Source organism: Rhinatrema bivittatum, chromosome 3, assembly GCF_901001135.1.
Source record: "Rhinatrema bivittatum chromosome 3, aRhiBiv1.1, whole genome shotgun sequence".
NCBI classification, from domain to species: domain Eukaryota; kingdom Metazoa; phylum Chordata; class Amphibia; order Gymnophiona; family Rhinatrematidae; genus Rhinatrema; species Rhinatrema bivittatum.
This window is the reverse complement of record NC_042617.1, coordinates 340,629,481-340,657,301: the sequence shown is the minus strand read 5'-3', so window position 1 is coordinate 340,657,301 and position 27,821 is coordinate 340,629,481. Positions and strand designations below refer to the sequence as shown.

Below are 27,821 nucleotides of genomic sequence, written 5' to 3'. Positions count from 1 at the left end.
TCTATCAGGTCCTTCAGGAATAGATTCCCATGGCCCTTGGGCCCCAGCCCCAGGGCATCCCTAATTACCATGTACAGCAAGCGTGCAAAGCAATGGATCCCCCAAAAGCCGCCATCTTCCATTCTATTTATCATATTTGAATCACTGTCTGTCACAAAGAAACCTGCCTGAATTCTTCTGCCACTCCACTAATGGCCAGCCCTCCGGGATGTTTCTTATAGCTGATGGAATATTGCACAAGATATGGGGGTTAGCCATCATGTGCATCACAGCCCATCTGCACCCTGATGCTCGGTCCCCACTAGAGCTCTTGCCTGCCCCTGCCTCAGCCAGGTCTCACCAGTGTGACATCAGGGACATGTAAGCATGTGTAGTGTTACACTGATGTAGATATTGCTGGTGAAATGCATGCTACTCCACTCTGCCTTAGCCAGCTGCACCTGGATGCGACTATGTTACTGGTTGTACAGGATGAGGACAACCTGCCTACTAAATGCCATCCTGGAGGGGATTTTGTAAATAGGTGCTAATTCATGCAGTGGATGGTTAAAACTCACATTCTCCACTACTTTCAGGAGCTAGTTATCCAAGGCAATCATTTCCCCAATGCTCTTCATTATTATTGCCTCTTGCTCTAGGATATGGAACATCACCTCATTTCCTTTATGCTTGGTCACCACTGCAGATGCATGGCAAGGGGGCTGCTGGCTGCTACTTGACTGCTGAAATGGGCCATAGGATCAGCTTGGAGAAAAGTCTTCCTCTTTTCATCTCCTTTCCTCTGGCTTTTACTTTGAGTGGCAGAAGGAGTCCCCAGGCTAGTATTGAAACCATCTCTGATTTCAATGCTAGAGGATGCTGTTTCTGTAGGTGATGCTGCATAACAGCATTTGTCAGATAGCCCACTTGCTTCCCTCAATTGATGACCTTGTTGCAGTGAATATACTAAAATGGGGGTCCTTACTCACTTTAAAATGCCTCCAGATAAGGGATGCTTTCCACAATCTCTTCTCTACATCCTTGGGGGCTTATACTGTCACTGGAGTTGAAGTAGAGGGTAGATCTGAAGAAAAATGCCAGGGGCATCACTCACACTATCTACATACACTACCTGTTCATCCCGGGGGTTGCTGTCAATTCCATATCATCTATCTCCCCATCACAACACTGGAGGCTACGATACTATTGACTAATCCACCCAAATTTTTATTTACCTACTAGCTATTCAAGATTTAATTCATAGGATCATAGACAAGATTCTTCCTTAGAATCACTTAGTGAAAATACTGCCTTCACTGCCTCAGAAGCTCTAACTATAGAAGAGAATACTATTGTTTTTGGGCATTGAACTTCTGCTGCCCCTATCCTGCCTATGCCAGCCTTGGATAGCTCTCCCACCTTTTCCCTTTTCTACTGCAAAACAAAAGAGAGAGGAACAGGTGGTGGAGGCATGTGCTCTACACATTTCAGTTATTTCAACTTTGAGCTGCCTTACACTCCTGCTATTCGGTGGCTAAGAAAGTTTTTTTTCAACTTAGTAGCAGGGCTGCCTTTTCTATAATAACATAGTAACTTAGTAATGACGACAGGAAAACATCAAAATGGTCCATCTAGTTTGCCCAGCAAGCTTCCCAAGGTAGTAACTGCTGCTCTGTGCAGTTTACCCCCATGTTTCTCTTAAGGGTAGTAATTGTTGCTCCATGCCGGTTAAACATTTTTATTTATTCCCATCCTCTAGTCTTTTAGGGATCCACAGTGTTTATCCGATGCCCCTTTGAAATCCACAGTTTTAGTCTTCACCACTTCCTCCAGAAGGGCATTCCAGGCATCCACCACCTTCTCAGTGAGGAAATATTTCCTGACATTGGTTCTAAGTCTTCCTCCCTGGAGTTTCAAATCGTGACCCCTATTTCTACTATCATTGCTCCTAGGCTGGGCTGCTTCTCCAGTAAAACCTTTACCCTTTGACAAGGCTGCCATTCCCTTCTTGTCCTTTTTCTCTCAATAATATGATGGAATTTGAAGTGCACAAAGGAATACTGTACCTCTACTTACAGTACCGCTCTACTGTCTGATAAATACTTATTGTATGTTTGCTATATTGTTTGCACTCAGTGATGACTGACTCCTTTTCCACACAGAAAAATACTTTTAAACAAAAAGACTGGTAACCTGGTAAGACTCTTCCTCTCTTCAGTCTGCCCTTATTCTATACTCACTGCTGACTTAACTGAGACACTCAGACAAGACAGAGACAAAAAAATTCACTAGCACTGCTACCATCTCCACACCCCTACCCTGACCTTCCCCCAATGAAGAAAAAATGCAGCAGTGCCACTGTCTTCTGGTACAGTGAGTGAGACTACCACAATAAAGAAGATCATAAACAGTCCTTTACCAGTTTCAAATCCAAGTTTTTCTAGCTTTTTATTTTAATACTCTGAAACAGCATCTCATCACAGGTGTTTCCCTACAACTGCTAGAAGAAATACAGAGCTTCTTGCACATGATCAGTCCTTTCAGTGTGAGGACATCAGTGTCACTTGATCCAGATAGCATCTATAAACTGGTTTAAAAGATGCTGCACTATGATCTGTCCTCTGTCTGGTCTCATTGCCTACTTGACTGCCTCAGCTCTGACCAGGCTGTAATGTCGCATAAGCAAGAGTGGGTTGCTACAGTTATCAGTTGGTTTTTTGCTCAGCAGTACATAGTCATATTCTTGGAAATGCTATAGATTTGAATGGGAAACATGAAAGAATGAGGTGAAAATTTTTGTTTTATTTGTGAGGACCCCTCTATTTGTTTCAGGGGGGCTATAAATGAAATGAAATTTTGTTTCAAATGAATGCATATCCCTACAGTTTTAACAGCCCCACTCCAACAGTGTGAGGCGATGTATTATTCTTATGTAATTCCAAAAATATACAAAAAAAGCTCCAATATTTAAGATATAAATTTACTCGTAATAGTATCAGATTTTAAATGTGCTTAGAAATCTTAATCCACACGCTCATGCAGCAACAGGCTTCAGTCCCTATCATAGAAAAAGCACTCTGAAAAACGTCATTTACCTTTTCCTCACCTTTATTCCAGGCTTTATTTTTATTTATTACACCTTTAAAACAATTGCTTATAGATCTTTTATTTTTAACAAACTTTTATATTTTGAAAATTTATTTCTGCTTGTCTGACACACTTAAACATGTTCCACTCACCCCACAAACATGAGTGCTTTCAAACTGAGGCCCACCGTTGACAATGTTTCAGTGCCAGCAAGTGCCTTCATCAGGGGACCAAATCACAAAAAGTACAATTTAAAAACACATCAAAATAAAATAAAATAAAATGGCGACTACGTGAGACCATACCCCTAATCTGACCACTCCAGGCTCTGCTTAGCTTTCAAAAAAATGGCGGCAGCTACCAAAACACCACTAAAATTTAAAGGGCTAAACAGATGGACCTTTTCACCTATTAGAAACTGCAATGTCACTGCACACATCTACTGGAACACAGACCAATCAACTTCCTTATTGAGACACAGTCTACAATTTAAAGATCCATTTTTGTTCATGTTGACTTAACATAAGATTATGATCATTGCATGTTCATTCACTTTAAGTTCCTCCAAAACTGAGAAAAATAAATCTTCAAATGTATGTCTGTCTGCCGGACAGTGCACTACTAATGGGGCTTACAATCTCTGGCAGTTTATGGCACTACGATGCTCTATCATCTGTGACTGTAACATGCAATTTGTTTTACTTACATATAATAGTCTGCATGGGCACCATGTAATGTGCACTACTTTGCTGGAAGCACACATAGGGGTACGTTTTAAAAAACAGCGCGCGCGCAAACAAAAGTACGCTGGATTTTATAACATACGCGCGTAGCCGCACGTATCTTATAAAATCCGGGGTCGGTGCGCACAAGGGGGTGCACATTTGTGCACCTTGTGCACGCCGAGCCCTGCGCGCGCTGCCTGTTCCCTCCGAGGCCGCTGTGAAATCGGAGCGGCCTAGGAGGGAACTTTCCTTCCACCCCCCCACACCTTCCCCTCCCTTCCCCTACCTAACCTACCTCCCCGGCCCTATCTAACCCCCCCTTACCGTTATTTAAAAAGTTACGCCTGCCTCCAGCAGGTGTAACTCTTGCGCGCCATCTCCCGACCTGGGGGCTGTTCCGGAGGCCTTGGTCGCGCCCCCGAAATGCCTCCGAGCCGGCACCACGCCCCGACACGCCCCCTGGAATGCCCTGAACGTCGCGCCGCCCACCCGACACGCCCCCCTAGCGAAGCCCCGGGACTTACGTGTGTCCCGGGGCTTGCGCGCGCTGCCAAGCCTATGCAAAATAGGCTCAGCGTGCGCAGGGGTGTTTTAAAAGGGTTACGCGCGTACCTTATGCGCGTAACCCTTTTAAAATCTACCCCTTAGTTTTATTGTTATGTAAACCTGCACTTATGGAGGAGCACTGGCATCTCCAAGGACACTTCTCTGGGGCACTTGAGTGCATTCCCTCATGCAAAAGCAATTAGTCTGACATGGATCCTCAGATTGCACAAGCATTCACTGATATAATCCTTTAATGCATCATCACTGACTTAAGTCAGGGGTAGCAAGTCCAGAATACCATATCCAACAGAGGCCAACAAAGTCAAAAGTACCTGGGGTTGTGCGTCCAGGCCGCATGGGTGCCGCAAGCGGGCCTGCTCACCTCGTGTAGCCCTCAACTAGCTCTAATCTTGCCGCTGCTGCCAGCTCCCGCCGTCCTCGTCGCTCACCGCGGCCCTCTCCAGCTTCCTCCATGCTGCAGACCTTGCAGCGGAGCTCCCGTCGGGGCTCCGTGTCTTCAGCCGCTTCGGCCCCACCCCTAGGCACACGCGCGGCCGACGTCTCGATATTTAAAGGGCCAAGCGCGGGAAACCCGACTCGGATGTGAATTGATGACATCACATAGAAGTCCTATATAAAGTGAGGTCCTGCCCCCAGCACCTCGCCTTGGCAATTGGGTCAACACCTCAGTGTACTAGTTTGCCTGTTCCTCGTATCTGATCCTTGTTCCAGCATCTCCTTGTTCCAGCGTCTCCAGTGTTCCTGTGTCCTTCCTGTGTCCCCACTCAGGTAGTACCTTTTCAGACTGATCTCTGGTACTGACCTCAGCCTGCCTGACTACTCTCTTCATCTTCTGCCTGGAACTGACCACTGCCTGCCTGACCATTCTCTTCATCTGCCTGCCTGACCATTCTCTTCAACTGCTGCCTGGAACTGACCACTGCCTGCCTGACCATTCTCTTCATCTCCTGCCTGGAACTGATCCTCGCTTGCCTTGACTACACTCGGACTGACATTGGTGTTGACCCCTGCTTTGGCTGACTAGATGGATACTCTGGCTTTGACCCTTGCGCTTCACTCGGACACTCTCTTCTGGCCTACCGTGACTACCACACCAACCTGCTTGGATTCAACCCGCGGCCTTCACCAGACTAGACCCGCAGGCCCAGAGAACCTTCCTGAACAGTTACCTCCTTGAGGTCTCCGGAGCTTCCAGTTCAGGTCTAGTCCATCCTTTCAGCATCAGCCGCGCACCCTTGCTCCTGGTGGGCACACCCCTCCGCTACCTCTCTGGGAGACCATCTGAGGCCCACCTAAGTCCAGGTGGTCAGGGTACCCAAGGGCTCAACCTGCAGAAACCCCGAACTGTTATTGGCAAAGCTCCAGCTAGCCTCTGTCTCCCCTATGAGGAAAGACTGAAGAGGTTAGGGCTGTTCAGTTTGGAGAAGAGATGGCTGAGGGGGGATATGATAGAGGTCTTTAAGATCATGAGAGATCGTGAACGAGTAGATGTGAATCGGTTATTTACACTTTCAAATAATAGAAGGACTAGGAGGCATTCCATGAAGTTAGCAAGTAGCACATTTAAGACTAATCGGAGAAAATTCTTTTTCACTCAGCGCACAATTAAGCTCTGGAATTTATTGCCAGAGGATGTGGTTAGTGCAGTTAAAGTAGCTGGGTTCAAAAAAGGTTTGGATAAGTTCTTGGAGGAGAAGTCCATTAACTGCTATTAATCAAGTTTACTTAGGGAATAGCCACTGCTATTAATTGCATCAGTAGCATGGGATTTTCTTAGTGTTTGGGTAATTGTCAGGTTCTTGTGACCTGGTTTGGCCTCTGTTGGAAACAGGATGCTGGGCTTGATGGTCCCTTGGTCTGACCCAGCATGGCAATTTCTTATGTTCTTTTGTTATTATGTGTGCTCCTTGTGGCAGGTGCTCTCTGGGTCCGACCAGAGGGCCATAACAATCCTGCACCAGGCCAAGGGTCCATCTCCAGTGCAACATCTGGCAAGTACCCAAACATTAAATGAATAAATCCCAAGCTACTAATCCTTATTCATTAATAGCAGTTTATGGACTTCTGCTCTAGGAAATTATCCAAACCTTTTTTTAAACCCAGTTACACTAACTGTCATAACCACACCCTCTGACTATGAATTCCAGAGCTTAATTATATGTTGAGTGAAAAAAAAATTCTGTGATTTTTTTTAAATGAGCTACTTGCTAACTTCATGGAGTGCCCCCTAGACCTTATATTATCCAAAAGAGTAAATAACAAATTCACATTTACCCATTCAAGTCCTTTCATGATTTTGTAGACCTCTATCATATCCCCCCTCAGCCATCTCATTTCGCTGAACAGCCATAACCTTTTTAGCCTAACCTCATAGGGGAGCCGTTCCAGCCCCTTTGTCATTTTGGTCGCCCTTGTCTGTAATTTCTCCAGTGCAACTACATCTTTTTTGAAATGTGGCGACCAGAACTGTACACAGTATTCAAGGTGCGGTCTCACCATGGAGCGATACAGAGGCAATATGACATCCACCTTTTTATTCGCCATTCCCTTCCTAATAATTCCTAACATTGTTTTGGTTTTTTGACTGCCGCAGCACACTGAGCCAACAATTTCAATGTATTATCCACTATGATAACTAGATCTCTTTCCTGGCTCCTAATATGGAACCTAACATCGTGTAACCACAGCATGGGTTATTTTTCCCTACACACCTTTCACTTGTCCACATTAAATTTCATCTGCCATTTGGAAGCCCAATCTTCCAGTCTCACAAGGTCCTCCTGCAATTTATCACAATCTGTTTGAGATTTAACTACTCTGCATAATTTTTTGTCATCCGCAAATTTAACCATCTCACTTGTCGTGCCCCTTTCTGAATTCCCCACCACAGCATCCAGGGCCTCGGGGCTTCCTACACAATCTCTGACAGTGAACCTGGACTCCCAGGGTTACAAGTCTGATTTATCAGAGCTGTTGGAGATGCAAGAAATAAACTGCAACCCTGACTATCTGCTGTGTACACATATCCCAATCTCCCACAATTATTAAAAAGAAACAGCACTAGGATAATCTTTTATTACATGTGTTAATTATTCAAAAGCATCGGTGTCCCACAGTCATGGAATCCAAGTCTCATGAGAGGGTTTAATGGGATTATTCCAGTATTTTTTATTTTTTTCATTAGCCTGTTTTGCTGCCACTAATGTGATTTATCATTACAATACCCTTTTTAGCTCTAAACAGTGATCTTCTTTCAATCGACCCCAATAAAATTAGCAGAGAGTCTGCTGGGATTAACAACCTTTTCATTTTGTATAGCCATGACGAGACTTCTGACTGGAAGGTTTGAATTACTGGGTGTTGCCACCCCATGAGGAATAAAGTCCCCGTAATTAAAAACAAAAAAAATGTTCCCGCTGTACAGTGAATTCCCAAGGAAGATCAGCCAGTCATTAGTACATTTGACTCCACCATTTGTATTCATTCCACTGGAGGAAGAAACTAGGTCAAGGCACACAAAAGCATTGCACTAATGGCACTCTGCTTCCAAAATGTGACAAACAATACATCAGCGCAGAAGACTCTTCCCGTTTACTGAATTAGAACCCTATTGTTTTTACCATAAGAGCTTAGTAAGGTAATGATAGTAAAATCTTATTGTGTATCCCTGAGGCAGCACGGTGAAAAATATAGCAATATCTATTAATAAGTGGCTGGCATTCACAGGTAGCATCATCGACATTGTGGATCCCTTTAACTTTGCCCAGAGTTTTCTAGCAGCTGCCCAAAACTTATTAAATGACTTCTCTGTACTCTAGCTTTAAATCATATTCTGCATTTTGCTGACTCATTCTCTGAAATGCAAACATTATTTGCAAAACTATAATTGAGAAAATAATAGGGAACTGCAGCCGTAGCTTTTTCTTTTTCGGGGGATTTTTTTTTTTTTGCTTTATTTCCCAAATTGAAAAAAACATAAAGTGGTCCATATTCTATGCCAGTTAGCTGGATAAGTTCCAGCTTATCTGGCTAAGTGGTGTGTGTTATTCAGATAGGTTTATCTGGCTAACTTGCTGAGCTAAAAACCAAAAATTCAGTTCCCACAAAATGCACTTCTATTAGAATAAAATTAATTAGGAGGAATGGACCTCAGGACAGATTTTTAAACTCAATTGAGACTATAGTCCCACAGAGTCCTATATACTTGTTTTAGTCATTGGGCCCTATAATCACAATCCTGCCTATTTTTCAATTCTTTACTTTTAATTTTTACTTCTTTTTTATTTATCCTAATTTAAATTTCATATTTTATCTGCATTTCTTATAAAAAATTCAAACAACGTATAATCTCAGTTGGTATCGCTCTTCAATTTAAACCAACTATAAGGGCTCCTCTTATAGCTCAGTTCAACAATCTATATAATCAAATGTTCACAAAAGCAGATATCAACTTGTACTTAAGTTCTTGTGAAGATTTCTCGTGAAATCGGATTCACAGACTGCTACACCACCCATTCCAAAATCCTGATGCTGACAGTGTTTCGCTTCCCCAGCTGCCTCAAAGTTCAATCTATAAACAAACAAATTACTTTTACTCTTTTAAAAAGAATATGCATTTCTCTTAATTTTGTAATAGATAGTGCACTTACTTACAACACAAAAATTTCTGCGATCAATGGCGGTCCACAAACTAAAAGCTTCCAGACTATTTTATACACACCCTAAGATTTTTAATGAACCAATCATGTTCTATTACGCTCACCCGTCATCACTGATGTATCTCACAATGCGTGTTCATTGGATACAATTCCATTCCATATTCCTATTAAGCCCCCTTGGTTCAACAGTATTTAACCGGTAAATCCACTGCAATTCTCTTCTTGACAGATATGCATCCACATTGCCACCAAGGTGATGCTTTTTTACCACCTCAATTACATGGCAATGTAATTGTTCAAATGTGTGATTTTCTTTCACACTCTGATTCACCATAGGAGCAAATGGAGACAGCTTCTATGTTCAATCAATCTCATGCAAAATACTCTACTCGTCTTCCTGATGTACAATAAATCACAAGGGCATTTGATCATATAAATTACTGAAGGTGTTGAACAGTTTGAAAATTCTCTCAATTCGTGCTGCTTGTTCATTGCTGGGTCTATGAAAAATTTTAACTGAGCATTAACCCCACATTTGAAATGACACTGCCCAGTGCCCAGTATGTGGGATTAAGTTCAGGTAAAATTTCATAAACCCATTCACTGTTTTCTTTGATAATATATACATGGCTCGATTCTGCACCTTCAGCAATGTTGACAGGGACAAACATTCCTTTTAAATTGTGATTTCATGTATATGCCATTCTTACTACACTATTCTGGAATTGTGGTTACATTTGTACAACTGACCAATGTTTCTGAATTATTTTATGTATTCCTGCTGATAAAGGTGAATACCTTGTTACACACATGTGAACATATCCTTTTGAACTTCTTTTGTTCTTTCTTTTAATAACAAATCTCTATTAATGAATCTTGCTTTTTTATAAGCTCGTTTTACACAGGCAATAGGGTAACACCTCGATACAGAATTATTACCAATTCTTCTTGCTTCATTCTTAAATCTACTCAATTCAGAACAATTCCTTCTGCATCTAAAAAACTCAGATATAGGTAGATTTTTCTTCAGTTGAATAGGATGAAAACTACTGTAATGCAATCCTTGATTCAAATCAGTCAGTTTTACATATAAAGATGTTTTAAGATACCCTTCATTATCTTTAAATATCTCCAAATCTAGGAACAGTATAGATTAGTCATGACTGTCCATATAAAGTTGTTTATTTCCTTCACATGAATTAATTAATTTGTGGAATCCATTCAATTCAACATTTCCAGACCACACCATCAGGACGTCATCTATATATCTTTTCCAAACATAAATCTTATTTATTTATTTATTTTATTTATTTAAATGATTTTATATACCGATAGCCGTTTGCACATCGTATCGGTTTCCAGAAAACTAAAACTTTTTGACAGTGTCATTAAACAGAACTTTTGGCACTGCCATTACATAGAACAGTAAACTTTGCAAATCTTGTAAATCTTGTCAGCAAATGGTGCATTAGCAATCCATTTCTTCTCAAAATGAGCCAGATATTTGTTAAATAATCAATCTTCAAATATGAAATAATTCTCTTTTAACACTATGCTGGCCAATCTTACACTGAAGTTCATTGGTACAGTGTAAGGACGCGCACGTTCTTCCAATGCATCATCCTGAGGAATATTCGTATAGGAGTAGATTTTAAAAGGGTGCACGCATGCAAATTATAAAATCAGGGGTCGGCGCGCGCAAGGGGGTGCAGAAATGCACTGCCGAGCTGCACTGCCTACCCCCGTTCCCTTCCCCCTAGCCTGACCTTCCCACCCCTTCCCCTAACCTTTCTCCCCCTAGCCCTACTCTAACCCCCCGACTTTTATCTTACATTTTCCGCCTGCCTCCGGGAAGGCGCAAGTTGTGAGCGCCGGCAGCCTGCCAGCGCGCAATCCTCTGACACAGCGGCAAATGGCTGCTGTGTCAGAGGTCCCTGGCCCCGCCCCCGGAGAGCCCCTCCCTGCCCATGCCCCGCCCCTTTAGTAAAGCCCCGGGACTTAGATGCATCCCGGGGCTTTAGGCCCGGCGCGCGTAACTGGATTTACGTGCGTACAAGATTTGAAAATCCAGCCCATAGAGCGCAACTACATCCATTGTGACTAATAGGCATTCCGAATATTGATCACCCAGATCTTCCAAAATCCTTAACACATGCATAGAGTCTCTAGGATAAGAAGGAATTGCCTCTGCCTGCACAAAATGTTTTATGAATTTATCCACATACAACAGTCCTTCCAATACCAATTCATTCGCCGAAACAATGGGTCGCCCAGGTGGCTTTTCTTTATTCTTATGCACTTTAGGTACAGAGTATAATATAGGCATTTGAGGACTCTTAACATTTAAATATTCAAATTATTTTCTGGTTACAAAACCTTGTTCAAGTCCCATTATTGCCTAAATAAGGATGGCTGGCAGGACAGTCGTTTTGGACAATCAGTCTTCTGTAATCTCTTTCAGGCATGAAAACCCTCCATGGGCCCTATCCTTGGGTGCAGGCCTGCTCCTCTGGTTATTGTATCTCTAGTTGTTGTGCACGTTGGCACTTGTTTATGCTGCAAGTGTTGGGAGTGGCCTGGAGCTTCATAATCACCCATCCTGCTTGTCCTTGGAGAAAGCAGAGTTGCTTACCTGTAACAGATGTTCTCCATGGACAGCAGTATGTTAGTCCTCATGAAAACCGCCCGCCATCCCGCAGAGTTGGGTTTCTCTCGGTTTTTTATTTTATTTTTCGCGAACTCTATGTTATAATACTGAAGAGGGACCCCACGTGGATGCGTGGTTAGCAGCATGCTCAGTGTGCCGGGCTCCATCTGATGATGTCACCCATGTGTAAGGACTAACATCCTGCTGTCCTTGGAGAACACCTGTTACAGGTAAGCAACTCTGCTTGACCTTTCCTGTCCCCTATTTTGATTAATTTTTATTCACAAGGACTCTGGGTCTCAGACTGAGACCTGAGTAAAAGAATGGTGACAGAGTGCCTTAACCCTTAATTTTGTCCATGGTTATGGAAAACTTTTTTGTTGTCCGAGGAAGAAGTTTTTCTACCCTTTCTGCCTCTTATTTAGTTTCCCCTTCGAGTACGATTTTTCCTTCTTGTTTTTATTTTATTGATTGAGCACTCTAGGGCCCAGGGTCTCAGATTGTGTAAAATCTGCAGGAAGTGGTGTCTTTCATCTAGAAAGAACCTGAAAAGTAGCTGTGCCATCTCAGAGGAATGGATTCACATTCATTAACAGAGAAAAGGAATTTCAATTTAGAGTATCATTCAAGAGTATAACATTACTGACCCAAGTGAGAAATACTTTAGAGCAGTGGTTCTCAACCTTTGGTCAGTCAGGACACACCTGACAGATGGTTCTCACATGTGTGACACACTGAACATGTGACCATTGCAGCGCTAAATGTAAACATGCACTCTACATCCACAGGAACCCCCTTGACCCCCCAACAAAGGGTGCAGAGAAGAACGAGGGCATTCCCCATACAATTCACCATATAAAAAAGATATTCTGGTTCGGGTGACATCTCAGTAAAAGCAAAACAAACTCCCTCTACTACCAGGTGCTATAGCCCTGCTTATGAAAAGACAGTAATTTACCACCAATGCATTTCCTTTTGAGAAAACAAAACAAATAAGATTGATAACAAATGCCTACATGCTAGTAAAATACCTCACCTCAGTCACACACTCAGAACTGACCTTCACCAAGTACAGAAAGACCACAAATTATAAATATGGAGACATAAACTGGAATGGAAACCCAAAAATCCATTCTGCATGCAGTGCAAACCTGGAGAAATGGAAACAGAAATATAGAGGTAGATTTTAAAAGCTGCACAAGTGCATCCATGTGCGCGTGCTCCCCGGCGTGCACACATGGACACACGATTTTATAACATGCGCGCACAGGTACAAAGTTACACCTGCATTATGGAACACACTCAAACAGTAACAACCCTATCTATGAAAAGGCTACACTACAAATATTAAACCAGGCCCTAAACACTAATACACCTCCTATTAGGAAAACAGAGCAAGCCAAGCTGCTATAGATCTCTACTCAGAAATAATTGTAAATCTATTAGAGATGTGAATCGGAACCGGAATCGGTTCGGATTCCAGTTCCGATTCACATCGTGGGTTTTTTTTTTCATCCGGCTCGATCGCGGTTTTGTTTATCAGCTGCGCCCGAGCCGATCTTTAAAAATGGCGCGGGCCATCCAGTGCTCCTTCCATGTGACAGGGGCCAGCCAATGGCCTGGATACCCTGTCACATGGTAAGGGCAAAGGGCCATCAGTGCCATTTTGATTAGTGGCAGCCGACAGCCCGGGAGCGGGAGATCGCTCCCGGGACCCCCACTGGACCACCAGGTACCTGTAAAAGTTTTTTTTTGGGGGGGGGGACGGGAGGGTGGGGGAAGCTAAGGGATTAGTTTTAAAGGGTCGGTGTGGGTTTAGGGGTTATTTTTGTGTGCCGTTTTTCCCGCCCTCCCCCAAAACGATAAAAGAACCCCTACGAACAATATCGTGGGGTTTTCCTATCCTTTTGGGGGAGCCCCCGATTTCTGACGATTTTGAAAATATCAACGATATTTTCAATCGTCCGAAGCCCGATTCACATCCCTAAAATCTATACTAATAAATGTTGCAAAACAGCTGATGAACAAAACAACATCCAACAATTAAAAATCGTAAAAATTATTAAATCATTTCCAAATATCAATAAAATATTTCAAAAAACTTAAATAATTAAAATGACAGTCAATCAAGAAAAATAAACTTAAAAAGCTACCTTTACTTACCCTCTCCAGCAACTCTCCTATTCCTTTCCCTTGCAGGCCAACAGCACACACCAGAAGCAGCAGTGGCCGCTGAAGCTCTGTCCTCTTGGTCCTATTCTTTAGGGCCCATGATCAGCTCTCTCTCTCTCTCACACACACTCCAATTACACCCACGACCAATCTCTGTCTCCCAAATACACATACCAGTCACCTCTTTGACCAGTCTCTGTCTGTCTCACATGCACACCAGTCACCTCCTTGAATAGTCTTCTCTCTCCTTCACACACACACACACCAGTCACCTCCTTGACCAGTCTCTGTCTCCCTCACATGCACACCAGTCACCTCCTTGAACAGTCTTCTCTCTCCTTCACACACACACACACCAGTCACCTCTTTGACCAGTCTCTGTCTGTCTCACACGCACACCAGTCACTTCCTTGACCAGTCTCTGTCTCCCTCACACGCACACCAGTCACCTCCTTGAACAGTCTTCTCTCTCCTTCACACACACACACACCAGTCACCTCCTTGAACAGTTTTCTCTTTCCTTCACACACACACACACACACACACACACACACACACACCAGTCACCTCCTTGACCAGTCTCTATCTCCCTCACACTCATACCAGTCACCTCCTTGACCAGTCTCTGTCTCCCTCACACTCATACCAGTCACCTCCTTGACCAGTCTCTGTCTCCCTCACATGCACACCAGTCACCTCCTTGAACAGTCTTCTCTCTCCTTCACACACACACACACACCAGTCACCTCCTTGAACAGTTTTCTCTTTCCTTCACACACACACACCCACACACACACACACACACACACACACACCAGTCACCTCCTTGACCAGTCTCTGTCTCTGCCTCCCTCACACACACCAGTCACCTCCTTTACCAGTTTGTCTATCTCTCTCACACACAAAAACATCACTTCCCTGACCTGTCTCTCTCAATCACACATATGCTTTCTCACTTTGACACATACTGTCACACTAGCACGAATATGCTTTCTCTTACATACATGCTGTAAATCACACACAAATACGCTCTCCTCCTCTGGCTCACTGTCACTCTGGACCCCTGTTGTGCATGAGACACACAAATTCTTCCACTAACACTGCTGCTGTTCTGTCCAGACAAAAACGACAACAGTGTTTATAAAAAAACAAACAAACCCCAAACCTGCCCCATCCCTTCCTATTTCATTAAATATTAAGCTCCCCTGTCCCAACCCCACTCAAGACTCGCCCAAGGTCCCTGGTGGTCCAGCGGGGGACCCAGTGTCACATGGTAAAGGCAAAGGACCGCTGGCGCCATTTTGATTACTAGCAGCCGACAGCCCGGGAGAGGGAGATCACTCCCGGGCCCCCGCTGGCCACTAGGGTCCTTGGGAGAGTCTTGAGGGGGATCGGGGGGGAGGGGGCTTTATATTTAATGAAATAGGAAGGGATGGGGCAGGTTTTGGGGTTTTTTTGTTTTTTTTAAACACTGCTGCTGTTCTTGCCTGGACAGAATGGTAGCAGTGTTAGTGGAAGAATGTGTGCGTCTCGTGTACAACTGGGGCGGCGGGATATCGGGAAACCACGACACACCTGCTGGTGCTTGGTGACACACCAGTTGAGAATCGCTGCTTTAGAGGAGTGCCAACCCGGTATTGCCAGGAGAAGAAAAGGAGAAACAGGGAAGACTACAGGAAAGGTATGAGACCTGGGACTTGAGATTTATTTAAGTATCTGAGACAAAATATCCACCCATTTCACAATGAGGTGAATTTTCAAACAGTGCACACATAAAAAAAAAAGCACTTGCACATATAAAATAGCACATACAAGAATACAAGCTATTTTCAAAACTGCAACTTACACACATAAATCAGATTCTGCGAGTAACTTTGCATATGTAAGAAAGGGGTGTGCCAGAGGCATTTCAGGTGAAGCCAACATTTACATGCATAAGTTGCTATTTTAAAACCTGACAAAATGACAAGTGTATATATTACACTTCTACTCAATATCTGATGCAGGCAATTGTAAACATCATTAAAGTGAAAAAATGACTGGGTAGAGGATTTCGGTGCAATGGGTAACCTCAGGCTGAAGAGTCAGGAGGGTCTTCATGAGCTGCAAATGGACTGGGTGAACTGATAGACTAAATGGTAAACGGGGTCTGGCCGAGTGAGAGTTGGAGAGACAACGAGCCGCCCTGATTGGAGTCCCCGGAGTGAAAACGCACGCTAATAAACAACTAGAAGCGAGCAGTGAGTAACTGAAAGACAGCAATTAACATCAGCTGAGCAGAGGACTTACGTCATCATCAGGAGTCCGGGTCTTTAAAACCCGAGAGACGCCGGCGCGCAGCCGACGCCGGCGCGCAGCCGACGCCGCGCGTGCCGAAGGCGCGCGCGGCTTAGACCGGCTTTGACCGGGATTTGGCTGGGAAGGAAACATCTGCGATTTGATGGGCCGCAAAAGGAAGGCAAGATATGTTACATCGTCTCCTGCAACAATAACACCTAAGCTTGGACCCATGGACGCCCATGTAAGTCGGCAGGGTTTGCCAAAGATGGACAGTTTGCGAGACTCGTCGGAAGCCTCGCTGAGTCCAGGCAATGCAGTAACTCCCCCTCAACTGCACAGGAATCCGGGAGAGGACCAGCTGGATGGGGAAGTTGCATCCAACGTAAGTGCAGGAAGTTTGCAAGTTGCGGCGGATGTATCTGACCTTTCTGTGTGCCTCAGAGATGTTTCGAGTGAGGCACAGGAAAGGAATCCGGTGGTAACTGTTGGTAGTCCACAGATTTCGGCTGTGGACCCTTCCAAAGTGACTCTTTCGGATCTGTGGAGGGTTCTGGTGAAATTGGACATGAATTTGACGCAAGTTAATTCTTCTCTCACTTCTCTAATTAGTATTAATAGAACGTCAATTTTAGAACAAGGTAAAAGATTGAGTGCTGTAGAAATATTGATGAATGAAACAACAGGGAAAATAGAGAGCCTACAGAAAGTAGAAAATGTATTAGTTAGAGATAACACCTCAATACATTATGATTTAGAAAACTTGGAGAATTTGATAAGAATAAAAAACTTAAGATTAGTAAACTTCCCAATAACGAGGTTAGTATCTCCAAGAGAAATGTTAATAAAGTATTTAAAAGAAATCTTGATGTATGAGGAAAAAGATATACCATCTTTTTCAAAAATACATTATTTTGTACCTCGATACGATAAGAACAAGTTAAGTGAGGAAAATAGTGTTGGAATTACTACATTTTTAGAGGAATCAATAGATATTATTAACAACAGAGCAACTCTCTTTGTATCTTTTATGGTGGAAAGTGAAAAAGAATGTTTATTGGAGAAATTCTTTAGAAATAAGGACCTACAGTTTTGTGGTAAAAAGATTTATATGTTTCCGGATGTTTCAAAGTCCACTCAGGTCCGTAGGAAACGATTCTTGGAACTGAAAAGTAAAACCCTGGAAATCGGAGCAACGTTTTATATGAGGTATCCGTCTAGATGTTTTATTAATTTCCAGGGTAAGAAATTCAGTTTCAATGAACCGTCTCAATTAGAAAACTTCTTGCAAGATAAATCAAGTCCAAAAAGTAACCAAGAAATGATTCTAGGAGATACAATAGAGAATAAAGAAGTAGTTGTCCCTCCACATGATTTGTAAGTATGGGAATTTATTTGATAATCAGATCCCCCTCATTATTGGAAATTCTAACTTGAGAAAATTAGAGGATTATTTGTCTAATCATAGGAAATTATTATTTGTTCTCAAATTTAGAATTATATATTTTACTTTGTGAAGTAACATATTCATGTTTTATGTATATTGTTTGAAAAAAATTCAATAAAGAAATAATTGAAAAAAAAAAGACTAAATGGTAAAACTGGTTATTTCATTGCCATATGTATGTTATAAAATGCCCTGATTTATGCATGTAAAAGCCATTACATTAACACGATAACAATCTACATGTGTGTACTTGTAAAACTGGAAATATAAATATGCTGGTATGTGAGTTGTACACACTTATCTGGCTAATTTCCAACTTATTCAGCTTATCCCGCTACTTAGACGGACAAATTTGAACGTATTTTGATAAGTAACTGCACTTATCCGGCTATATTCTGATTTATCTAGCCTACATGGCTGGATAAGTTTGAAAAGTGCTGCTTGTCTGGTTATGTGCCACTGCTTAGGCAGATAAATCAGCATTTATGCAGATATGTCCGAATTTGCGTAACTCAAATGCACCAGCATTTGTGCATGCATATGTTCTTGTATTTTATAGCCTTTCCATGTTGAAAGAGAGCTTGTGTATATGTCCAAAAATGAAGAGTGATGTGAAATGTGTTAGTATATTTATGAACCAACTACACTGTTTTCTAAGTTTTCTTGCTTCCCTATTGACCTTGCTAAGATATACTCTACAATGCATCAAATCGAGCAAGCTCCTTGGGATTGAAAGTATTTAAAATGTTGTGATTCATTTGAATAGTTGAAATGAGCCATGAATCTTGGTAATGGTCCCCTTTCCCTTGGTTTTTCCTTGTAATATAGCTTCATTGTTTTATCAGTGTTATGCTCAGGTTGTGAACCCTTGGGCAGACGGGAGGATGGTGTACCTTAGGAAGTGGATCCGTAGGTTCTCCCGTCGGTTGGCGAGGCAGGACAGAAGATGCGACCAGCTGACCCTCGGCACTGGAGTCTGAGGCGACTGTGGAGGTAGACGAAGAGTCGTGACGTCAAGAAGAGGAACGGAGTCTTCACCACTGGAAGTCCACGGTCCCCCCAGGAGGAGCCCATAGGAACCCAGTCTGCTGGGGCTTAGGTGGACCTTTGAGAGGTCAAGGAGTCGAGAGTTTGGTGCAAGGGTTAACTGGAGCTTCACCCCTGGAAGCCCGCGGTCCCCCCGGGAGGATCCAGTACGGACCCAGGCTGCTGGGACTTAGGTGGGCCCTTGGAGACAATGGTCCAGAAGAAGTCTGAGGTCAAGTGCCAGAGGGTCATCGCTTACCAGTCCGAGGTCTTACACCAAGGGATCACCGCTTGCCAGTTCGTAGTCACACACCAGGAATCACCGCTTGCCAGTCCGAAGTCAGGAACCAGGAACACCAAGACGAGACAGGAACAAGGATCCAAAGTAGAAGAACTCACCAAAGCAAGCAGACCTGACTACGTGGGACGTTGCCAAGTCAAGGAATGAGCAGAGGAAGTCTCCTTATATACTTCCTCTGCTCTGGTCCATTGAACACAGCTGTAAGCAATTAAAGGGACGAGGTCCCTTTAAATCTAGCAAGGAGGTGCGGCCTCGCGTCTAAGATGGCGGCAGTCATCTTGGATTTTGGACCCACGGGGGAAGCCGCCTGACACCATGAGGAGGAGCAGGGACAGCTCCCAAGCTCAGCGAGTCACCCCGGGGACCTGTGCCGATGCGAGGGAGCGAAGGGGACTCGACACAGCCACCTCCCCCATCGCTGCTGCAGCGTCCCGCCGGCAGCAGACAGGTAGGGGACCGTGGCCGCGGATGTCCGCGGCCGCGGAGCACAACAATCAGTGCTTAAGATCAATTCTCATTTGGTGACTTTGTCTGCCACGGTAGCTGACCTTGAGAAGAAGACATGTGCAATAGTAGCTACACCCTTTGTTATCCATCAGATATTTTGATTACCTTTCTATAATCCTAATTTAAGATTTAGGGCATTATAATAATAAATTACATGTAACAAAACTGTTTACAGTATACTATCCTATCCGCACATCCTAGAGTTCTAATATGTCAATAAATTATGCATGTTAATTCAATTTGTAATAAATATTTCATGTAGGAAATATTGCTTGTCAAATACAGTATCAGCTAAGTATATTTCAGAAAAAATGTTCTAACTGCAAGGATTAACTTTTTCATGTAGATTAGACAAAGAAAGAATGTCCTAATGTATTTTTATACTGGAACAGATTGGTTGCTACTTGCAGCCAGAGTGGAGACATCCATTCTCACGTGTCAGGGTGTTATATTATGCTGATACGATCTTAATGCTATCAGGATTCCTGTAGACGGTTTCCATGCAATTGCCTCTTTTCTGTTTCTACAAAAATAAAATGAATCTTCAAGCAGAGATGAAATAAAAATGCTGCTCAAGATGAATATTATAATAATCAAACTCAAGTGGCCATATTGAGTAGGCATGTGCGGAAATGATTTTGGCATAAGCCAAGAGAGCAAAATACAAAGTGGAATTTTTACCTTTGGAAGTTATTCAGAGTTTAATACTCAAATCCTTTGAGCTGAATTCTCAAAAGGATTTACAATCATAAAACTGGGTTTTGGAAAATTGCCCGGGGGGTGTTTATTTATTATTTATTTATTTAACATTTTTCTATACCGGGATTCATGTAAAATGTTACATATCGTCTCGGTTTACATTGTAACTGAAAAAACTGGCATGAGAAATGCAATTACAGAGAACAGGGCATAAAACTTGGATCAGGTTACATGGGTAGAAAACTTGGCACATAATTAAAAGTGGGGAGAACAAATGCCTATTAAAATTACAATTTTAATTACAAATTATGTTGTGCACTTAAAAGTACGTGCGGTGTTTTATGCGCACAAAAAGATGTTCTAGGGGCAGAGTTGGGGCAGGGAAATCATTTACACCCATATTTCTAAAAATCAACATTGTGCATGTAACCCCAGGTTAGGTACATAAAATGATGGAATGGGATTTCCCTATTGTTTAAAGATCTTCCCTTCCAAATTACTTTGGTAGGTTCAGTATACCAGATAGTGAAGTGACCTGTGTAGTGAGAGTAGGATTAGATGGTTGACTCCATTTTCATCTTTCACTGGATAGGGAGGATATCCCTCCGCTCCCCTCCATGAACTCAGCGTTCCTGCTTCAACTCAATGCTGCTGGAAAAAAATGTGACAGACACCAAATTCCAAAATTCAGCACTACAAATTTTATACTCTGGACTAACCAGCCAGCAAACTGTATACAAGGATGTGAAGCGTGATTGCATCTATGTATTGAATAAATAAAAAATTCATCAGTTTCCAACAGTCAGCATTATGTTTCACTCGTTAAATGCAATGTTTAACTCGTTAATTGTATAAAATACGGAAATGTACTGTTCACTGTTCCATGTAAAAAGCCCTGGTCGGACCTCTCAGACCAGGGCAACTTATCGTTCCATGTAAACCGGATTGATTTGTATCCAATACGGGAATTTCGGTATATAAAAATTAAAAATAAATAAATACATAAATAAATATAAGATATCCTAAATTGCTTAAGAACATCATGATACATTCCTCCTTGCACAATTTTGTTTTCCTTGAATCAACCTCGATGGTTGGTATATACCTTGACAGTTTTCTTATTTAATCCCATACATCCCATGCCTGTTAGGGACAGATGTTCCCTATTAGCATATCCCTGTCACATTCAATGGAGGCCAAATGCAATTCCCAAACCCATAGGTTTACTTGGTCGCTGACCTTTACAATTTCCAATTCTCCTTCCTTCAGGTTCAGTCTCCCCAGACCACTGCATATCAAAGGGTACTCTAGGGCACTCCTCATCTACGGATTCCCCCCACTCCTGAGCTCCTGCCTCTCCGTCTCACTACTCTGGTAGGCTCCTCGGCAGGAGGAGGAGGAAACCTCTTCTTCATTGCTTTGGGCCTCTTCCCTTCAGCGGAAAAGCCCCTGCAGAGTCCCTCTCCCAAATGGGATTGTCCCTGGGTCCACCAGGCTGGCTGTTATAGGAGATCACATCCCTGGAGGTCCCAAATAACCCAACCCACTTCTGGAACCCAAATAACCCAACCCACTTCTGGAATGGGCAGGTTATGGCAAAATCCTGCCAAAACGCCAATCTTTTATAGATCCCGCAAAACCTGGACCACCCAATCACAACAGCGCAAGTCTTTAAGCCAACATGCACACTAATTTTCGCAACAACCCTCCCCCCCCATCACATTAATACAATGCTCACACAGAAAAAAAAAGGCCATTCAGTAGTCTTTAAGCAGTATTCCATCAACAGAGCTGTAAAACATTAAAAGGTGAATTTTCAAAGTGATACCTGGGCCAAAACAAGGAGATGCATGTGCATCTAGCATAGGCGTGTGTCCACCCAGTCTTACAAACCGCCCCATACCTGCACAAGTACCGATGCACACACATCTCGCATTGGGGGAAAAAAAGGGGCATGGGCGTTCCAGGGTGGGGGCCAAAAGACATGCACGTATGTAGCTGCGCACAAGGACGTGCATCCAGGTATATTTCAGCGCAATATAGATGAGGCATAAATTTCAATAAAACTATTTCTGACCATATATGAACTGCCTGAGAGGTCTGGGTTAACTAGGGGAGTGCAGGCTAAAGAACCAAGGGCAGGATGTCTTAAGGACAAGGCTATAGACTGGGAATAATGGTGGCTGAACTGGTTAAGCTGGTTATTTCCTAGGTGTGCTATAAAAATTCCCTCAGTTGGGCATCTGACTGCTGACTTTTCCCTGTTGTATGCATACATGCCTAAAATTGGGAGCGTGCATATATGCGCCATACCTATTTTATAGCATGTGCTCGTATTTGTGCACAGGATATAAAACTGCAGCATATATGGCTGCGCATCCATATACATGTTTATATGGGCAGTGCATGAGCACGTTTTAAAGTTACCATCATATTTTATTTCCAAACCAGGAAACCATGAATTTCCCCGGGTTTCTCCCACCCAGAGCCTCTCGTGTCACTACCCAACTCCAACAGAGTGCACCGTATTTTTGGAGGTCTCCCTACATGCACGTTAATTTACGCCTACTCTATAGCAGTATGAATGTGTGCGTGTAACTTTGTATGAGTACTTCTGAAAATCAACATTATGGGGTGAAGTTTGAAAGAGCTGCTCGTGTTAAAAGGCCTGTATACAAGAGTAACTGGGCCAATTGTGAGCAACTCATATTTTAAAATGGCCCAAGTATGTTCATATATGTACATGGGCAAGCAACCCAATGGATGGTAAAAAGCAGCGGCGTTAGGGCATGTCAGAGGAGTTCTGGGGTGGGAAAGAGTTTTACATGTGTGAATACGTATTTTAAATCCCACGCCCTTAACGTGAATTGGACTGTTACCTGCAATAATTTACTTCGGCTTTTGATGAGGTGTGTGTCTGAAGAAAACTTGTTTTAGGCCCAAAACGCCTAGGTGTGGGGGTCTTGTGTAAACTGGGGGTGTGTGCAGGCTGAAGAACCAGGAGAGTCTCGAAGACCAAGAGATAGACTGGGCAAGACGGTGGTCTAATTGGTCAAACTTCCTTCACATGCGCTTGTCTTAAAATCCGCTTAGCTGTGAGCATTAAAGCCGACAAATCCCTACCCGGCACGCGCACACGTACATCTGATTTTATAACTTGCGCACGCAGGGGTCGGCGCGCGCGCTGCCTTTCCCCATTCCCTTCCCCCCTAACCTAACCTTCCCACTCCTTCCCCTAACCTTTTCCCCCCCAGCCCTACTCTAACCCCCCCAAAATTGTCTTACCTTTTGCGCCTGCCTCTGGGCAGGCGCAAGTTGCGCACGCTGGCAGCTTGCCGGCACGCGATCCTCCGACACAGCGGCAATGTCCACTCTGCCCCGCCCCCAGACCGCCCCTTTAGTAAAGCCCCGGGACTTGCGTCCCGGGGCTTTACGCACGTCGCTGGGTCTTTTTAAAATGGGCCCAGCATGCATAACCTTTTTAAAATCCAGCCCATAATGTGTGCTAGATGTATTTTTAAATTTTATGTGCGTACTTGCGTGGTTGATTAAAGATTCCTACATATGTGGGAACATGCATGCTCTTTTTAAAGTTACCATCCCTGTGAATACACCTGCCCTAATTATCACAACCCTGGTTTTCTAAGCTGATTTACAGGCGTAAGTTTGCTTTGAGAATTTGGGTTGAAATAAGCGAGTATCTTTTGCTCACTTATTTTCAAAGGGTCTGATTTTAAAAAGCATTTACATGCGTAAAACTGGGTTTTACGCATTTAATGCACTTTACTCGAGTGTGGGCTTTTGAAAATTGCTACAATATATGCCATTGAATCGTCCATAGGATTTACTCGCATAAGTGCACTTTACATGAGTAAATGGCTTTTGAAAATTGCTACAATAGTAGTTACATTTACACGTGTAAATCCTTATGAAAATTACCCCCAAAGCGTTGCACACGTAAAATCCAGGGGTTATGCACCTGGCCGGGCCATGTGCGTGCCGAGTGCATTTTAGAAATGGTCTGGTCAGGCAAGTAACCCCTGGATTTTACGTGCGCAACCCTTTGAAAATTTGGGTGACAAAGTTTAGGAGAGGGTCGCATGTAACTCAAAAAGTTAAATACATACACAGGGAAGGTAATTTTATAACTGTGTGCATAAGTAAGTGAGCAAAAGATACTTGCTTATTTACTTCTGCGCGTACCGGAGGTTACACGCCTGGCCGGGCCATGTGCACGCCGAGTGCATTTTAGAAATGGTCTGGCCAGCCGCGTAACCTCCGGTATGCGCAGAAGTGCAGGCCAATGAAAAGGGGTGGGCAGGGGGGGGTGGGGTCTGGAAGGGGAGCGCCAGGGCAGGGGTCAACCAGGACAGCAGACATTAGGCCTGGGGACGCTTGCGCCAACAGTAGACCTGCACGCCGAAGTTACTTCTGTTCTGAAAGAGCATTAAGGTAAAAAAAAAAATTTTGAGTAGCTAGGTAGAGGTTAGGGGTCGGGAAGGAGAGGAAAGGGGAAAGGAGGAAGGGTAAATAGGGGTATAGGAAAGTTCCCTCCCAGTCTGCTTCAATTAAGGAGTAGACTGGGAGGGAACAAAGGCCCGATTGTGTCGCCGCGTATACTTTACAAAATTCCACCCTGCACACATGAGAAGCCACCCGCCCGCACATGTGCACACGGATGTTAAAATTCAGTGTGCATGGGAATCGTATTTTATAAATTGCACGCGCTGAAGCGCGCGAGTTATAAAATAGCCGTGGCCATATGTGCGCGCCGGGAACCACGTGCACATGGATGCCCGCATGGGTCATCGAAAAGCGACCCCTGTGTGCGCAAAATTTTTCCAGGCATCAGTGGAGGTATTCCAGGGGCAGGGCTAATCTTTAGGCCGTTGATGCAGAGTTGTGGCTCAGCGGAATAAAAATTGCGTAAATAAAAGAAATAAAGAGATATATTGCTCTCTGGCTAAAGTTACATGCGCAGGGCTGATCAGAAAAAAGCTGACCCTAGCCACCCCAGATAATGTTATGCGTGTGACTTTATCAGCAGCAGACTTGTGCCTGTGATTCCTGCTGCATACCTGCCAAAACTGCAAGCATAACTTTTCCTGGATATTTTTGTTGCTTGCCAGCTTTACTGATAATAGGCTTCTTGGACTCTCTTGCTTACATTTTCGCCCTAAACTATTTCCAGCATACAATTAATAATCCATTGATTTGGGGGGGGGAGGGTAATTTTGGAATATCATATATAAGCTGGCTGGCAAAATGTGTGCATGCTCTGTGTTACAGCAGTTTTCAAAGCAGATTTATATGCAGAAAGCCACTTTGAAAAGTATCCCACCAAATATACCTGCACAAGTTTCTTCTGCTTAAAACAGCTGCACAAATTTTGTCATTGAAAAAAAAAAATCCAAACGTATGCTCAGACATGCAAATCCTTTCACAACTCTGATTCCAGGAATGCCCCCACTCAATCCATGTTAAAAAAAATATTCAAACAGGCTTAGAATTGATCCAGAACTAGCAAATTATTTTGCGATGCTGGCATTTGGTGGCAGAAAATGTCATTAAGCTGGGCCCAGATCTATTAAGCCATATATAGGATGTTTCAATTTTCTGCAGAAATGTTTTCCTATTACCTTTATGCGATGCCTATTGAATATTTTCTGTCATTGTGATGAATGCATTGTTTTTAGATTATGCATGCCATCTTGTACATTGCGTAGTGCTTTGGCTTAAGCGATTTACAAATCCCAATAAAGAGGAAACTTACCCGTGAACATGATATATGCATATAAATTTACCTGCAAATCAGGTGGGCAATTTTATAAAAGGTCATTTCTGCCTGTAAAACACTAATGCCCGTGACAATGCCTTTGAAAATGACTCTCCCTATTGATATGAATTTGCAGATATTCGCCACAATTTTTCTTTTTTCAAGACCTGAGAAAATTTGTTGGCTCATGAAAATCTTTAAAAGATTTTTTAATGCTCGCATTAAGGATTTGCAGCCAGAACAACAAAACAAGAGTGTGGCAAAATGCTTTATACAGAATCTACTGTAACAATTAGACATGCCATTTTTTTTTTTCACCAACCTTAAAGAGACTTTTACTTGCATTTTATTCTGAGATTTTCCTGTGCCTTTTATCTGCAGGTGCCAGACTAATAAGGACCCCTTTCTGATGGCTGCCTTAGATGCATTAGGAGGAATATTCTGTCTCAGGAGCAATATTCAGTCTCATTAAAGTTAAAATATTCTTGAATGGCCTCACTGATCAAAAGCTCCATTACCTGATCTTCAGCACCTTATCCTTCAGACACCAATGTTTATGAAATTCCAAATTAGGCCGGTGAGGAAATGATGTTATAACAGAAGTACGATCTGACCAAGTCATTAATTACGCCCCCCCTCCCCCCTCCAAATGTCAAAGAAGGTAACTGCCTGGAAAACATTGAACTAAAGAATTAAATCAAATTGGGGAAACTATGCTATGAATAACAGAATAAAAAGAAGCGGATCCTGGCTGCGGTGAGGCATTCAATTAATTAAAATGAAAACCTACAAAGCGGTAGGGCAGCGAAGTTACCTTAATTAGGTTAACACAGGTTCAAAGATGCAATCTTTAGGGACCCCCTCCAGTCCCTAAGGTTCCCCCCACCCCCCACCATTGCCAGCGGAAAGAAACAGTGTCATGGACAAAGCGTGCATCTTTAAACGCGTCTCAGCCTAATTAAGCGATCATCGCAACCCAAAGTACTTCATCCATATTCTTTGTAAAGCATTTTGTTTCTCTGCCGGGATAAGAGGTCTTTTGAATACGAGGAATCCAGTAGCTAATTTGTGCATACCAAGCAAAATGTTTGGTCTGATCAGACTTTGTAGGATCACTGAGTTATTTTTTTTCTCTTTTATATTAAGTCAGGCTGAAATGAATGGGTAAATTTTCAATAAAATACACACATTGCTTACAGCTCATTGGGTGGTGCATGCAGTGAACATGACTGAAGATGTCAATGCAGCAAGAAAATAAACCAGGCTAACTATCTGTAGAGGTGTTAAGGGCTGGAAAAAGACTGGTCTGTCTCGCTAAGTAGGCTAAAAAGCATGAGCTGTATCTAGATATTGCTTTTGTGTTTCAGAACATTAAGCAAGCACCAGTGCTTTCTTCTTGTTTACGGACTGGGAGCCCCTAGTGTCTTGGGTCATTAAGCATCAATTCTTCCTTTCTATTTCTGATTCACCATTTTAAATAAATAGAAGAGGAAGACTGTATGAAGATGGCAGTGCATTATCAGTGCTTGGGTGAGGCAAGGAATCACAGTAATTTTCTGAATAAGGACCTGAAAAAACTGCATACCAGTTAGTAATGTGCATGAGAAATAACTTATTTGTTTTTCTTTGATTTTTTTGGCATGTTTTTAATTTTTGTTTTGTTATTCACATAAAATGCAATTTTATGTGAAAAATATATATGCATATAAAATTGATTTATGCGCATATATGCAATTTTGTGCACATTCAAACGAATGCATGTAAAGTATCTGAATTCAAAAAAGCATGGGATAAATACAGGGGATCTCTAAGGAAGTGATGGAAACTATGATGCTAAATGAATTGGAAGGCTGGTCAGACTGGATGGGCCATATGGCGGGTTTGACAGCCGACGCTCAATTTTGCCGGCATCGGTTCTCGAGCCCGCTGACAGCCACGGACTCGGAAACTGGA

At 43.0% G+C, this 27,821-nt stretch overlaps 1 protein-coding gene across 1 annotated transcript in view; it reads left to right on the top strand.

Moving 5' to 3' along the window:
• Positions 1-27,821, top strand: part of MCHR2 (melanin concentrating hormone receptor 2) — a 359,314-nt gene that overhangs the window by 256,655 nt on the left and 74,838 nt on the right. The window lies entirely within an intron of this gene.